We start from the raw sequence: 14,587 nt of genomic DNA on the forward strand, positions 1-14,587 counted from the left end.
CAAAGCATTGGCTGTTAGGAAATGATCAACCTATTAGTGATGTGAATAAGATGAGACCAGACTTGTTCAATGGATCCTGAAATAGAGGAGAGTCTTGGAACCAGGAGGCAGGCAAGTTCAGGACAAGTTGGAGGAAATACTACACCATGCAGCAGGTAATGAATTTATGGAATGGATTATCCCAGAGGTGCTGGCAACACAAGTGGATTCCGGAAGGGTTTGGATAGACGAGTCAATGTCAGAGACGTGGGAAAGCTGCAGGAAGCCGAGGTCTACTCCATGTGGGCAGGAGTTCAGCGTGGCCCAACAGCCCCCTACACCATGTGTCTATTGGGGTCTCCGTGGACCGGAGCCCTGGTTGCCATAGGACTTGGACTTGAGCCAATTGGCAAGACCAACACTACCTCCCTGATGCTCCTGTCTCTGTGGCCCTTGCTCACAAAGCCAGCAAAGCCTTGTTCTTCTCACCCTCGCCAAGTGTATTCTGCAGGTGCTTTTGTTTCAGTCTCATGCGTGCTCAGTTTTAGCAGGTTATTAAAAAAGCTACATCTTCCAGCTTAATTATAGTCATTCTAAAAACGTATTTCCTCTGTGACGCCCCGAACCAGGCCCACCCTGTACAGCCCTTTAAAAATGCATCACTTTTGCATTTCGGGTTTAGACTTCTAAACAGATTTCTGAGAGCCTGTTTTTACACCAGCTATTATAGTTCTTTCTCTTGCAAATTTGATATGTCTCTTCAGATCTTCCCTCCTGAGCTGTCAAATTTTGACATAAATGACTCTAATTATGAAAGCTCCTTTGGAAAGAGCCGTGACCATAAACTTTCCTGGGGAGCTCTCTCTCTCTCTCTCTCCCTTTTTTTTTTTTTTTGTATTTTTCTGAAGTTAGAAGCAGGGGGGCAGGCAGACAGATAGACTTCTGCATGCGCCCTACCGGGATCCACCCACCATGCCCACCAGGGGGTGATGCTCTGCCCATCTGGGGTGTTGCTCTGTTGTAATTGGAGCCATTCTAGTGCCTGAGGCAGAGGCCATGGAGCCATCCTCAGCACCCAGGCCAACTTTGCTACAGTGGAGCCCTGGCTGCAATAGGGGAAGAGAGAGATAGAGAGGAAGGAGAGGGAGAAGGATGGAGAAGCAGATGGGTACTTCTCCTGTGTGCCCTAGCCAGGAATCGAACCTGAGACTTCCACATGCCGGACTGACACTCTACCACTGAGCCAACCAGCCAGGGCTGGGGAGCTCTTTTTAAGGCAGCATCCAAAATGTCTTCAAAGCTGCATCCAGGATGCCAGGCAAAACATTACTTGTATGTCTGTAGCTCCAAGCCTTGGTCTTAGGGAGAGTTTTGGAAACTCTGTGATGTCTCCTCTAATACTCCCAGTGTTCCCCCATCGTACCCCTCCCCAGGGCCCTCTTCTCCACGTAACTGGTGCATTTCTAGACCTCCTACAGGTTCTGGCCACAGAGCACCCCTTCTGGTAGTGGGGCTGTGTGTGAGTTGGGGGGTGCAGGCTCCACAGACCCTCTGTGTAGACCCCTGGGGCATGAAAGGGCTTCATTTTCATTTTCTGTTTCTGGCGCACAGCCCCGGAGAGCTGTGTACAGAAAACTATTTTTACAGCACTGTCAACGGCTCCTGTAAACAAGCCCGCCCTACGGGCCAGCCCTACTGTTAGGGGTGCTTTGGGGGGCATTTGCAGTGGCATCTGGATTCCATTGTTCTGCGGGGGGTGGGGAGGGTCTCAGGGCAGGAGGAGAGCCGTGCAGAGTCCGCATTCTGCCTCTCTTTGTGGTCTCCTTGCCTCCTGCTCTTGGGGACAGTTTACTCACTGATTCATGGAGGGAGCCCCTTGTGTGGGTTTCATGTAGCGTTTGGCCCAACACGCTCGTCACTTTGTCAGAGAGAGGTCAGGGGAAGCCCGGCGTGCTGGGCACAGTCACTCCCGAGGCAGTCTCTGTGAAGTCTGAAGTTGTTTATTCCTCTTGCCTGCAGGGCCCTTAAACTACTTTTGAAATCTGCTTCCTTAACTGGTTCAGTGACTCAGAACATTGATATTGCTACAAACAAGCTTCCTCTCCTTGGGCCGGCTCTTTCCTAACAGGTAATAGGAAGGACGGACAGCCCCGTAAGAGAGTGGGCTAGCCTTCATTTACTGAGCCGCAGAAGTCCGCTCACTCTCTTCTTTCTGCTTCTGACTGCCATTGACGTACCGCTTTCCACGTGGCCGGCGCTGTGCTAAGAAGCAGCTAATGCATGTTGCCTTTAAATTTCTAACAACACTGTGAGATGCTGGTATACCAATGTAATAGACGAGGAGACGGAAATTTGGAGAAATTTTTAAATGTGTCCAAGATCTGGTACATGGAATGCAGGGATTCCAATCATTAGTTAGAAATATACGTACATAGCACGTAGATGTTCCCAGTAGCACGTGAAATAAGATTCTAGTCTGGTGCAGGTCACGCTGGAGTCAGCTTTCAACTCAGAACTTTCTGAGGTCAGAGCTCAGCTGCTATGTCCCAGGGGCACAATCAGATTAACTGATTCCGAGGTGATAAGGGCAAAAACAACAATACCTGGAACTCAGACGTAATTTTCAGTTTACAAAGATCTTTCCCAGGGACTGGGGAATGAACCCAATCTTCCTGAGGAGGGTAGAGGGGAGGCTGGGGGAAGAGGCTGATTGCCCACAGTCCTTTGCCTAATTGATCTAGAGCCCAAGTGTCCTAACTCCGGCAGGATGAATGATACATTCCAGGGACATCTCTGAGTCTGGTAGAGACCTACTGGCCATCTGAAAGTATCTGGGAACAAAGCCTAAAGTAGATAATTTAGGCAGAATATGGGCATTGGCCTCGGGGGACATTGGGCAGATAAAATATATTATGCTCACTTTGTTAAAGATGGCGCTGCCCATGTGGAAGCCCATTGCCCAGGTGATATTAATGTGTGTTGGGGGCGGGCTGTGGGCAGGCAGGATCCTTGTAGCCTGGGACTTGGTTTTAGGACTAAGGCTTTCCCACCCATTTTGATGTGGGGTGGTGCAATCCCATCATGCCTCAGATAAGTGACTTTGTATTAGAGACTTCCCTATTTTGTGTATTGTATTAAAGATTTTGATTTCTACACTATAAAGTGGGGTAGACTGGGAGCTTGCTCTCTCAGTCCCTGATATTAGCATTAGAGAGGAGAGCAGAGAAAGGCCAGGTGGAGGAGGCCAGGAGAAGCAGCCAAGATAGCGGAGTGTGAAGGAAAAGCCAGTTTGTACAGAGTTTGTGCAGGGAGAAGGAAGGAGATGGGGAACAGAGGTGAATAAGGCTGATGAGCTAGAAACCTTTGATTCTAGGAAACTTGGATAAGGCAGTAGCTTTGTGAGCACTGAATGAGTAGGTTTTAGAGCCCAGTGTGTGTTTTACTTGCCCGCTGGGTGCAAGCTAGGATTAAAGCTAATGGCCCACCAGTTTTTGGCTCCGTTGTTTCATTACCATCTGTCTGAATCCAATGCGAACCTGCATGGGGCAGGTGGCTGTGATGGTGGCCATGGATACTGGCTTTACAGGGGAATTTCTACACTTGGAGAAAAGTGGGCTACAAAAGTGCTTCTCAAACTTTTCCATCAAATTATTCCTAAAGGGAAGGACATTTTTGCTCTAGGAAGACATTATTCAACATCTGTGGCTTCGTATACACTTGACGCATTTCTCTGTGTACCTCTGGGGATGTGGGCACCACAGTTTGAGAAGCATAGGATCAGATGACATGTGAGACCTCATTAAAGTTGTGCTCTAACCAGCTGAGCAACTATTTATCGAGAATCTACAATAACCTCTGCTCAGTAGACACCTTCTCATGGTGCTTGAGGAATTTATAGTCAAATCAGAACTGACCTATGAGGTGATGAGCCTAAAGTAGAAAGCTGCTTATAATGAAGTGCTTAATTTTATAATTTGGATTTAAAGGCAGTAAGTGCTAGAGCACTCATGGAAACCTTCCTTATTGGGTTTGGTTAGCTGGAATGTAAAAGGTGTGGAAGACTTTAAAGGTGGGAAAACTAACAGGTTTCTAGGTTGGTAACACATAAACACAGGCATAGAGAAGGAATAAACGAGCTAGAACATTTTTATAAATAACATTAATTATTTGATGACTCTCAAGTAGAAAACTAGGGAAAGACTAAAAGTATGAAAGAGAAGAAATATCATCTATACACCTGGTGACCAGTGATAACCAAAGCTGCATTTTGATATGGGCTAGTCTAGTCTTTTAGTGAGTGAGTAGAAGAATTTGTGTGTTGGTCATTTGGGGTCCCTGCAGATTTATGAACAATAAACTGACTACTCTCAAAGTTAATCTGGTGGACTGTGCAGGATTCAGTGGGGTGTGGAAAGACTAGGAGGCTGAAGCCAGAAATTCCAGCCTGGTAGGAGATCACTATCTACTCCAGCTCCTGCTTTTAAAAGAAACTCACTAACTAATTGGCTAGCTAACCGCCTGGTCAGTGGAGAGCTGTCCATCACTGCAGGAGTTCGAGCAGAGGGTGGACAAGCACCTGATGGGGACATGATGAGGACACGGTGGAGGACTGTTCTGCCTGCGGGGAGGATGGATAGCCCTATGATCCTTCCCAGCCCTGAGAGCCGAGGGCTTACGTTGTTAGCTGTGGACACTCACACTCCAACAGATGATGACACTGTCTTTCTTACTGTAAAGACAGTAGCCATGGCCACCATCACAGCTGCCTGGCCCATGCAGGTTCGCATTAGATTCGGACAGACAGTTATGAAACAATGAAGCCAAGAACTGGTGGGCCATTAGCTTTAATCCTAGCTTGCACCCGGTGGGCAAGTAAAAACACACACTGGGCTCCAAAACCTACTCATTCGGTGCTCACAAAGCTACTGACTTATCTGAGTTTCCTAGAATCAAAGGTTTCTAGCTCACCAGACTTATTCACCTCTGTTCCCCATCTCCTTTTCTCTGCACAAACTGGTTTCTCCTTTAGCATTCTGCCGTTTTGGCTGCTTCTCCTCTCCTCCACGTGGCCTTTATCTGCTCTCCTCTCTAATGCTATTCTCAGGAACCCAGAGAGAGTAAGCATAATGGGATTCCTCATGAGAGTGCACCACCCCACATCATGCAATCAGTCAAGGGTGTGGGGAAAAGCTTAGTCTTAAAACTAAGTCTTAGGCTATAACCACCCTGCCTGCCTACAGCCTGTCCCCTATACCCAATGCAAAGTATAAGCGAGCAAACATATACATCATATTTAAAAACTTATTTGACTAACACTTACAATTTGACAGCAGTTGGTTCAGTACACGTTACTGGGTAACATGGTAAATAGTATTGGGAGGCAGAAATCAACTCTCTTTGAGGTGCCGGGGTTAAGTTCTTACGCATGTTAGCCCTGCTATGTTCTCTTGCCATGATATTATATATTTGAGAGCTAGCCCTCCATGGGGATCATTTGAGGAGACACTTGGACCCCTACCCAGTCCCTGCCGGCCCAGACCCCAGTTCAGCCACCATCAGCTCTGAAGGGATCTCCTGGGTTCCCCAAGACTCAGGTGGAAGCCAGTCCTTGTATTTCCTCAGGACTCTGGGCCTGTGTGTCCTGGAGCCTGCCCCGCAACAATGAATTTGCCTACTTGTTTGCTCCCCACACTGGACTGCAAGCTCTGCGTGTGTGTGGGGGGGGGGGGCGGGGATGGGGGGGTGAGGGCTCAGTGAACATGCATGGAGCCCTTCTTGGATCATGGGAGAGCATGGGCCAGCGTGGGCCCCTCCTGTGCCTGTGCTGCATGTGAGCTTCCAAAGCACTGGACTCCCTCCTGCTACGTACAGCCTCGCGGTCTGAAATTCTCTCTCCTCACGTAGAACTGAAGGCCTGTTTGGGACTGGGCATGAAGGGGGATGTTGGCCTCCTCTCAGGACTAAACTGGAGTTATAACTAAATCTAAGAACAATCATCCTGAAAAACCAAGTCAGGACTAAATGAAGAGGAGTCTATAACCAAGGATTCACAGAAGTCACACTGAGACTGACAGGAAGGGCAGAGATGTAAAAAGGGCTATCCCAACACCCAAGAGTGAGCAGCCATCTGAGGGACTCAAGGGCCTTCTCAGCTGTGGGGAAGGTTAGCCCTGAGAGATGTGGGTCCTAAGCCCCAGGCTGGACGCCACAGCCTAGAGCACCGGAGCCTAGAAGAGGTGCCCATATAGTATTTGGTGGTGAAAAGAGGCAAGGTTTCTGTCTGTCAGAAAGGGACAGGAGATCTCAGAGACTCAGGTACCCTCTTAAAAGGCCAATGCAGGCCCTGGCTGGTTTGCTCAGTGGTAGAGCGTCAGCCTGGCGTGCAGGAGTCCCAGGTTCGATTCCCGTCCAGGGCACACAGGAGAAGCGCCCATCTGCTTCTCCACCCCTCCCCCTCCTGTCTCTCTCTCTCTCTCTCTCTCTCTTCCCCTCCTGCAGCCAGGGCTCCATTGGAGCAAAGCTGGCCCGGGTGCCGAGGATGGCTCTATGGCCTCTGCCCCAGGTGCTAGAATGGCTCTGGTTGCAACAGAGCAATGCCCCAGATGGGCAGAGCATCACCCCCTGGTGGGCATGCCGGGTGGATCCCAGTTGGGCACATGTGGGAGTCTGTCTGACTGCCTCCCCGTTTCCAACTTCAGAAAAAAAAGAAAAAAGTTTTTAAATATGTATATATGTTTGCTTGCTTATAGTTTGTACTGTGTGTGGGGGACAGGCTATAAGTAGGCAGGGTGGTTATAGCCTAAGGCTTTGTTTTAAGACTAAGCTTTTCCCCACACCTTTGACTGATTGCATGATGTGGGTGGTGCACTCTCATGAGGAATCCCATTATGCCTCAGATAAGTGACTTTGTATCAGAGAGATGGGGAACAGAGGTGAATAAGGCTAGTGAGCTAGAAACCTTTGATTCTAGGAAACTCGGATAAGTCAGTAGCTTTGTGAGCACTGAATGAGTGGGTTTTGAGCCCAGTGTGTGTTTTTACTTGCCTGCCGGGTGCAAGCTAGGATTAAAGCTAATGGCCCACCAGTTATTGGCTCCGTTGTTTCATAATCGTCTGTCCGAATCTAATGTGAACCTGCATGGGCCAGGCAGCTGTGATGGTGGCCGTGGATACTGGCTTCACAGGGGACATAGAGGGAAAAAGGACATAATCAAAGGGGACCCAGGGTCAGGGCATGTGACAGGAACACTGCTGACGAGGCCCTGCTGACGTCCGATCAGGTGTGCACCTCTCCTCAAGCTGCTGTGACACTGATAAGAAAAGATCTTTCTGCTCCTCTTCGGGGGCGGCCTTGGACACCCCTTCTTACGAGGGCCGGCCCTGTTCTGGACAAACAGAGGGGAGGACCCATGGCCCCTCTGATTCCCCACTTCCAGCATCAGCCTTGTCCCTTCTTGAGTTCCTGATGTGGCCAGCTGTCAGCTAGGGCCGGGCGGGGAACACGCAGGTGACCCGCGGAGGAGTCTCAACACGGACCCTAAGCCTGGAAGATGCTGGCTCTAGAGCTCCTGAGCGGTTCACACAGGTTCCAGCGGTAGCCTGGGTTCCGAGGAGAAAGGTCTCCACCTACAAGCTCATCTTCCCCTTCTCTGATGGAGTCGCCTGGCTTTTAGTGGCTCTGACAGCCACGTGGGTCCAAGATTCTTTACTTCTATATATGGCCAGAAAAGAACCCAGCCCCAGGCGTGCTCTGGTTCTTTCAGACCGGCAGGCTCCAGAGACTTCCAGGCTGGACATCGGCTTCTGTAGCCTGCATGTAATTAGCTTCAGCAATGGAAATTTTGGCTTTTAGTGTGACTGCCCCTTGTTGTCCTGGTCCCCACCTCTCCGCCCTGACCCCTCCTCCCTCAGAATGCTGCAGCTTAAAAGGCAAATAATGAGGCTCTCCCAGCTGTGGTCTGGCTAAAAATAGCAAGTTTGTTTATTTCTGTGTTTCACAAAACCCTTTTCCTGCTGCTGCTGTTGTTATGAGTGGGCGGGGCTGGGGGGTGGGGGGGCGTGAAGCTGGTTACCCGCGATGTGAATTCTCTCCTGGACTGGGGGCTTCAACAGAAGCCCCATCAGGGCCAGAAATTTCGGTGATCTGTGTTCCCCTTTGAGACTCTCCTCTCGGAGCTGGCACCTGCTGTCCTGAGTTTGGGGTGTGGGTGTCTTGGTTTCGGATGATCTGCATGAATGTACTTCCCTTTCAGAGCCCTCCTCCCTTTGTTACCATCTGCTCAGAGGAGAGGCGTGGCCTGAGGGAAGGACCGCACTCAGACCCAAGAAATCTGGGGTTTCTTTCGCCTTCTGTGACCTTGAGCAAGCCACCACCTCTCTGACCTCAGTTTCCTCACCTGTTAAATAGAAAAGATGACATGTGCCCAGAATTCAAGTATCATCATGGATTTGAATCCACTTTGACAGGTTCAAGATATCCATCTGCAAGAGGATTGCTTTCTACTCTGGTTAGGCAAAGCCAGGCTTCTCAAGTGTGCCTCTAAGATAGATACTCCTTTTGCCCTGGCGGGCTTTTGAGATCCCTCTCTCAAAAGGAAGTGTGGGACTGGACGAGAAAATAGTATATGGTGGTAGTGGAGGGGTATGTTTTGATTGTCTTTCCTTTGAGATCTGCAAACACCAAACTGCTGTTGTAAAACTTGAGAGGTGATCTGGGCTAGAACAAAGCATCCTGGCTTAGGATTTGGGGACTAGGGGAAGGGGGGCTCTTCAACACTCTGTTAGCTTGCTGTGGGCTGTGAAGCAACAGTTACACTGTTGTGCCTCTGATGGCCCTTCTCCTAACGTGGACCCGTCACTAGGGGTTCCTCTTCCCAGCCAGAAGGGATCCCCACTTGTCTGGCCATCTAGATCTCTTGGTTTAAGCCACTCCTTGTCATGTGTCTTCCAGACAGCACTCAGAGGTGTCACCATGGACACTTACTCCTTTAAGATGCTAACAGCTGAGGGCGGAGCTGTGTTGGATCCATTGAGGCTCCTCCAGGGCCACAGTGACCATTCTGTTTGCTTGTTCTCCGTGGAGAACTCTGCCGTGGAGCCTGGGTCACGCTGGGTCCTCGCTTCCTACAGGCTTCTCTGCGATAATCAACACAGTAACAGCTTTGGTTGATTGAAGCAGAAAAGGAACTTATTTAAATTTAATTTGAATTAATTAAGTTTTAAGATTAAATTTAAAAATTTTAATTAAAATTTAGGGGTTCTATGACTTGGATGGATTACTTAAAAAATGCCTCGCGTTATTGAGCATTTCTTTAATAACGTAGGCAACAAACCAAGGAAACTGACTTTATTACCCTTAGAAATCATCGATGTTTTCAAGTCACATTTCAGTTGTCGCGAACATTCCAAAAGATTGTTTATACTCACTACTGCTGTGTGCTAGACCTGCCAATGGGTTTATTTAATGCACTAATAAAAAAGCTAACATTATGGTATCATACATTTAAAAAAAATAGTCTAACTGTAATTCAATATAATTGGCTTCCTATGTATTTTATTTTGTGCGTTTAAAAACATTCTTTATACACTTCGAAGGTTTCACCAGGCTGCCAAAGGGTTCAGTGGCATGTAAGGACCAAGAGAAGATCAGAAAATAAGCAGGGCACTAATGGAACAGGGAACTTAAGGCAGGTCCTGCTCCTGTTCTGTTAGGAGTAACATGCCCAAGGTCGTTCAAGAAGCAGAGACAGATAGGGACTCTGGGAAGCTGAGAGAGAAAAAAAAAAAAAAAAAGAAAAAGAGACAAATGTTTGCATTCTATTGGTTAAAAGACCCTTATCAGAAGTTTAGGTTTGGAATTTGCCAGTGAGCTAGACCCCAGCCCCTATTGCTATGCTATGTGCAGCCCCTTAGCAAATAGGTTACCACCACATCTGCTTCTGTATTAGGCTTGCTTGCTTAGCTTATAAAAAGATTTAGCTGTGAGCGCTAGGTGCGATTCCCATCTGCAGCTCCTTGTGAGCACAGTGTCTCTGGACACTTCGGGAATTTGCCCCTGCGCAGGTAAAACTGGCCAATAAAGTTACATCTATACTCCTGAAAGTCTCCGATGTTTGTTCTTGTGCCCGGTGGATGCTACATGGCACACACAGGCTAAGGGCACCTTGACCTAAAGCGTATCAGCGAGCTCACGCTGGATTGGCCAAGTGATTTGCACAGCCCAGTGCAAAAATGAAAATGTGAGGCCTCTGCCAAAAATGTGAAGACTTGGAAGGTGGACAGTAGTGTGTTAGACTGAGCACAGGACCGTGCTGAGCCGGGAGACCTGTATGACTGTGGTGAAGTGGGCCCCGGCTCCTAGAATTTCCAGAAAGGTCAAAGGGCCTGGCTTTGACTTTTATTATTCCAGTTGTGCCAGAGAACTGGTCTGGTGATGACCCAGCACTGCCCCCCTGAGCACAGATACTGTCCCCATGTCCCCCCAACCCTGACAGTAAATGCTGGGACTGCCCCTGAGCCTGTCACCACCAGGATATCAGGAAGCTGGATGGAACTGTCCCCATTGCCAGGATGGGTTCTGTGTGAGTCCTGCTTTTTGGTATGACTGGTGTCCAATTCCAGGCCTGGAGAAGCCGAGATCCTGGCCAGCCCTCCAGCCGCAGGGAAGCAGATCTGTCATCGCCCGCCTTCCCAGAGGGAGGCCAGCTCTGCCTTCCCGGTACGGGCTCCCAAACATAGGAAGGGGGTTCAGAGGTGAGGTGGCCAAGAGGCTGAGAAACATCCTTGACTGTGCCCACATCCACCATGGGTCTGCTGATCAATCTTGAAAAAGCCCCTGAGACAACACGAACACGTGGCCACCCTTAGGTAGACAAGGCAGTCTGGGAGAGAATCTAGATGGAAACATTGTTGGTTTCTGGGGCATCTGGGTGGTTTCTTGGACCAGTAAGGCAAAATATTTGGACTGGAGGTTATTCAAGAACATGTACAACCTATGGAGAGAGAACACATATACTCGGGACTTCCACCAAACATCCTCTATCTGCAAGACCAGACAATGCCGGGAAGAACAGGTGGGTTCTACACTGTCATGCTATGTTTAAATAAACTCTGGAATAATTTTAGATTTATAGAAAAGTTACAAAGGTAAATACAGAGATTCGATCGCTTCTTCACTTGGTTTCTCCGAATGTTAACAACTAATGTAATTGTGGAACATTTGTCAAAACTAAGAAATAGCATTGATGCTATGCTATCAACTGAAGTGTGGGCTCTGGGTTTGGCCACTTCATTCACTCATGGCCATTTTTTGTGTGTGTTAGGATCTAATTTAGGATACTACATGGCTTTTGGGGAACCTTGAGTTATAAGAGAGCTTTCAGAAGGCCAATAGAGTGTCAACGTAAAAAGCTTCTGAACCTGTAAGAATTCTTATGAGTTTATTTGAGCCAAACTGTCGACAATTGCCGGGGAGCAAAGTCTCAGGAGTTGAGGCAGTGCTCCAGAAAATGGCAGTTCCACCACTTACTTTATACCTCAGAATCAAAGGGGAAGACTTAAGGGGTCACATGAAATGGATTGGTGATAGATTAGGGAGGCGGGAGAGAGCAAAGCAGGAAATCGCTGGGATTGGGTAAAAAGTAAAAGTGCATATCCTGAAACTTTTTTTTTTTTTTTTTTGCATATGCTGAAACTTCTTTACATAGGCAGGAACAAGACAGTTAACAGTTAGTGGTTCACATAACAATAACAATGAGGGGTCTGTTGCTTCTGCTCCCATGGGATGTCTGACCCCCTTACATTCCAAAGGCATGTTATCAGGTGCGTTATCGTAGATGTAAAAGATAGCAGATGGCTTGAGTAAGAGCAAACATTACCTTTGTTTGGAGAAAGTTCTTCCCTAGGACATGACTACCCACCATCAACTGCTTTTAGTTAGAAAGGTTTGATTTAGACCATCCTGTGTTTACCTTAGTTCCCTGAGTTCACCAGGCCATTGTGTAGGCTTTCCCTGAGCCTGTCAGGTTCCGTTCGTGGCCACATCTTGATTTATTAAAAAAAAAAAAAAAAAAAAAAAAAAAAAAATATATATATATATATATATATATATATATATATATATATTTTTTTTTTTTTTTTTGTCCATAAGAGGGTTTCACCCAGGATGATAAAACAGTTTGATTTGTATATCCCCTCATTTTTCTGACCAAAGTGCTTTGACTATTTAGTGCTCTTTAAAAAAAGGTTTTGTGGTCTCCGTGAACTCCCAGCCTCTTCTCTGAGATGCTACCGTCAGACAGGGTGAAGTGGTTTGAGAGAATTGTGGAATAAAGAGGCAGCAAACATGCAAAATGTGGGGGGTCTTTGGCTGGAATTTTAGGACCTTCATGTCTGTGTCTTCCCCGCACGCTTGTAAGGACTGAAAGGCAGGAGGCTCTCACACGGGCTTCTCCCTCCCGTCTTCCTGTGGAGCCATGGACGCTTAGGCTCAGTCTTCCTTTGTGCTGAAGGCAAAAAAGAGTGACAGGAGGTAACATATTGTGAGAACTCAATTGTGCGGCTGGTCTCCCTGGGGGGCTGTCTTCGTTGTTCCAGTGCCAGCGACATTCCAAGTCACAGAGCGTCTTATTATATTTGTCTGGGGTTCTGCTCATCGATCGGCATCCTTGCTAATACAGTTTGTTTTCTCTTGAAATGGAACCGAAAATGGAATTATAGTTAGGCCTTCTTGACTCTTATGACAGGTCCCTTTTGACAGTCTGCTGAATTGGGCTCCTGGTGCTTTTTGAAATCTGTATGATTTCAGGAGCTAGGCAGCTGGGTGTGTGTGTGTGTGTGTGTGTGGAGTCCCTGTCATGGTTATATGAGACTGAGATCCCCCCAAATACATTGGGTATTATAATTATTTATAAGGCTTCATGGAATAGATAAAGCAAAATTATAAGTGCTTATTGATCATTTAGCCCCCCACCCCCATTACCGATCTTGACCTACCATAATATAAAAACGTGGCTATGTTACCCAGCCCTACATCCAACTCTGTCCTTCTGCCCTGTAGCCTGCCTAGCTCTCAGGGCTTACTCTTAGAATAGCGATAATGGCCAGTATTTGTGGAGCATTTACTATGTGTGAGGAAGCCTGCCATACTCTTGAAATGTTTTTGTTTTGTGTAATTTTTCACAATTGTATGTGTGAGTACCATTAATTAAATGAAGACCCTTAATTTCACCCAAGGTCACATAGCCACTCAGTGTTCTCGTAACCACCTTGCCGCGCTGAGCCAGGATCTTCGTGTTTGTTAACAAACATTCGCTGTCCCAAGCCTTCAGTCCCTTCTTCCCTTTACACAAAGAATACATGTTTCCGAAATCAATATTCTACATCACTTTGAATTTTTCCCACATGCAAAACTCTGTGCTTGATGCTGTAGGGTCTAGAGAGATTAAAAAAACAAAAAACAAAAACAAACAAACAAAAAACAATGACAAAGTCCTGGAGGGCGAAGAGTCCAGGAGGCCTGAATTCTTGTCCCTGCGTGATCACTAACAGGTCTGGTTACATCGTGCAACCTCTTTGGCCATCAAATAATTTATTTGTAAGGCAAACAGGTGGCATTAGACGAACTCAGAGGTCCCTGCCACTTCTTTGATTCTGTCCCCCCAACTTTGTGCCAGACATGGCACAGGATAAATGTCAGGTGTCATTGTTCCCCTCCAGAATCATGAAGTGAAACTTTTAAACACATGAAAAAAACTGAAGAACAATAGAGTGGTAAATTGTGTGCTGCAGGCTACAAGCCATCGCTGGATGTGTACTTACTTGGCTCTCATATGCACTCAGCAATTTTAGGGATAAAAGACTTATGTCACAATACTGCCCTTAATAAGCGAACAGATTAGTTGGGGAACAGGTAATAAGCACTTGGAACAATGACTAATACAGGGCATTAGATAATGAAGTACTGAATTGTGGCGCGCAGTCACTGTGTGATGATGGTAAGATGATGGCAGCCAGTATTTACTGAGTTCTTAGCTGAGTGCATGAGATTTTAAGGATGCCAAAAACACTCTCAGTCATCAAGATAACTAATACTTTAGGGCAATAATTTTAAATTAATTATTTTTTTATGTTTTGAGAGCTGGGGCAATAGAGAGAGCAGGATGAGAGAAAGAGAGAGCTAGGGAAATATATGTATTTTTTTAATGAAAAAAATGGAGCCCTGGCTGGCTGGCTCAGTGATAGAGTGTCGGCCTGGCATGTGGAAGTCCCGGGTTTGATTTCTGGTCATGGGCACATAAGAGAAGTGTCCATCTGCTTCACCACCCCTACCCCTTTCTCTTCCCCTCCCACAGCCATGGCTTGAGTGAGCAAGTTGGCCCCAGGTGCCGCAGATGGCTCCATGGCCTCGCCTCAGGCCCTAAAATAGCTTGGTTGCTGAGCAACAGAGCAGCAGCCCCCAGATGGGCAGAACATCAGCCCCAGGTAAAGGTTTCCCAGTAGTTCCTGCTTAAGATGCATGTGGAAGTCTGTTTCTTCACTCCCTGCCTCTCACTTGATAAAAAAAAAAAAATGCAAAAAATTCATGATGAATAAAATACCAGAATTTGCAA

Source organism: Saccopteryx bilineata, chromosome 2, assembly GCF_036850765.1.
Source record: "Saccopteryx bilineata isolate mSacBil1 chromosome 2, mSacBil1_pri_phased_curated, whole genome shotgun sequence".
Lineage (NCBI taxonomy): Eukaryota > Metazoa > Chordata > Mammalia > Chiroptera > Emballonuridae > Saccopteryx > Saccopteryx bilineata.